General features: G+C 48.7%; 1 pseudogene; it reads right to left on the bottom strand.

The window, feature by feature from the left end:
- Positions 1 to 850: 850 nt before the first annotated feature.
- LOC147669067 (uncharacterized) lies at positions 851 to 2,058 on the bottom strand (annotated as a pseudogene).
- Positions 2,059 to 2,642: the final 584 nt, after the last annotated feature.

Raw genomic sequence — 2,642 nt, 5'->3', positions numbered from 1 at the left:
TCTTGACAGTTTTATGGCCAAAGCCTGTAGTCGGAGTTGTCTCTCTCGAGACAAGAATGCCTTGCATTCTATCGTGTCCAGACAAGCTCCTAGGACCAGCAGGTTTTGTTTCGGAACCAATTGAGATTTGCTCCTGTTGATTGTGAGGCCTAGCGATTGAAAGAGATTGCGGCATATTGTAATGTTGGACTTTACTGTGCTCTTTGATGGACCCTTGACTAACCAGTCGTCCAAATACGGGAAGACCTGTACTTCTGCTGCCCGAAGAGTTGCTGCCACTGGAGCCAGGCACTTCGTAAAAATCCTTGGGGCCGACTTGAGGCCAAATGGGAGAACTTTGAACTGATAATGGGCGCCAGCAACAGAGGTACTTTCGATGCTTTGGGTGAATCAGGATGTGGAAGTACGCATCTTCCATGTCCAAGGAAGCCATGTAATCTCCCTCGTTGAGGCAGCTGAGAATGTCCGAGAGGGTGACCATTCGAAATCCCTGCTTCTTGAGATATCTGTTCAGATTGCGCAGGTCTAGGATCGGTCGCCATTCTCCTGATTTCTTTTTTATGAGGAAAAAACAGGAATAGAAACCTGCCCCTCTCTGATGGTTTGGAACCTTCTCTACTGCGTTCTTGAGAAGCATAGCTTGAACTTCCTTGATCAATAAGTGAAGACGAGGGGGAGGGGGACCCCTGGGCGGAGTTGTTGGAGGTTTGGTGATTAACTCTAGGGTGTGACCATGCTGGACCAAGTCTAACACCCACGATCCGTTGTTATGTGATGCCATTGCTGTTGGAAGGCAGATAACTTCGCGCCCACTGGAAGGTAGGGGACTGAAGGCGGCGCCCAATTGACCTCACTGTTTCTTGTGATTGTCTCGTCCTTGATTGTTTGTGCGCCTTCTTCCTCCTTGGCGAGAGAAACCAGCCGATCCAGATTGTCGATACGAGGACTGATAATTCTGGCGGTATTGCTGCTGATATTGCCTGCCTTGCTGGTAATAATTTCCTCTGGACGAATAACCGCGTCCTCTTGCTCCTCTGAACGATCCTCTTTTATACTGCAATGACCCTAGCGACTTTGCAGTATCTGTATCTGTTTTAATCGCTTGGAGAGCCTCATCGACATGTTTCCCAAAGAGGGACTCTCCGTCATATGCCATGTCCAGTACTTTCAATTGAACTTCTGGACGAAAGGTAGTGGCTTTCAACCACCCTTGACGCCTTAGGACAGCTGCTCCTGCTAACTGTCTGAAATTTGTGTTCGCAATATCTAGTGCGCAGTCGATGGATTCCTCCGCTGCGCGCTCTCCTTCTATTAGAATTTTTCGGGCTTCCTGTCTCTTGTCCTCTGATATCAGCTCTATGAAACCAGCCATTTCGGACCACATTTGGCGATCATAGCGCACAATAATCGCCAAAGAATTTGCCGCTCTGATGGATGCTGCAGCCATGGTGGAAAACTTTTTCCCAATAAGGTCTAAGCGTCGCCCCTCTTTATCAGGTGGAGTAGAAATAGGGGTAGCTGGGTTCTTCGACCTTTGTTGTGCCGCCTGAGAGATTACGGAATCCGGGCGTGGATGACCAATAAGGCACGCCGGACTAGTGAGCGGAGCACGGTACTTCTTTGCAATTCTTGGCAATACAGCAGGCACAGATGCAGGGTTTTTCATTATCTTTATACCTTCCTTCCAAATATAGTCAATGATAGGAATGGCTCTAGACACCTTCCTTGTTTCCTCTTTAAAATCTTGGAGAAAACACTCCGTTTGTTCCACTGTCACGGGAGCTTAAATCTGTTTGATGCTCTCTGCATCAGGTTGTGAAACCCACCTACATCTTCAGGCGGTGAATCTGAAGGCTGAGGAGTCGGAGGGGATGGCATGGGGATAACGTATTCATCCCATGGGTCTGATGAAGGTACGTTAGGCAACTCTCAGTCTTCTACTTCCTCTTCTGATGACGTGTCCGGAGTTTGCGGAGGCAATACCGGTGGCGGGGTTTCCACGACTGGAGAAAGCGGTGGATTTTGAGGAGGAGGAACAGTAGTACTAGGTTGAGGCATTTGTGGTGGAAAACGTTGTTTATAATCCGCCAGCATAGCCTGTAGGTCTTGTATCAAAGTAGGCGGTAATTGAGTGACTTCTGAGACCCTAGGCCGTCTCTGATGTTCCAATGCATGAGGCACTATGATATCCTCCTGGTAGTAGTGCTCAGTGTAAGGTTCGTCTTCATCATCATCCTGACACTTGATGATGAGGTCAGATGGGTGACGCCCCACACCAAAAGCACCTTCATTATCATCGTCCTCAAAATCATCCTCTTCATCATCGGAGTAAGATTCTAGAAGATGAGAGGGCATAAGTGGCGATATATATGAACCTTGTTGCCTCTTGTAAGACACGAGTTGAAAGTTCTTTGTTGAAACTGGCGTACAAAAAGCCTGATTCCCCAGCAATAGGCTTCAGCAAAGCTGATTCCATGAGTTTTGATGGCACCGGTGACAAAGGTGCATCCGCCTGCTGAAAAGATGCCGTCGTCGACGGGTTTATCGTTGACGAGGTTGACGGCATCGTCGTCGATGGTCTTACCGTCGACGGGACCGTCATCGATGGGCTCGACGTTGACGGGCTCGACGTCGACGGGACC

The sequence above is a fragment of the Lissotriton vulgaris genome, unplaced genomic scaffold, assembly GCF_964263255.1.
Source record: "Lissotriton vulgaris unplaced genomic scaffold, aLisVul1.2 SCAFFOLD_6280, whole genome shotgun sequence".
In the NCBI taxonomy this organism is placed as follows: Eukaryota; Metazoa; Chordata; class Amphibia; order Caudata; family Salamandridae; genus Lissotriton; species Lissotriton vulgaris.
Note: the sequence above shows the minus strand (reverse complement) of the source record. Positions and strands in the feature narration are given on the sequence as shown.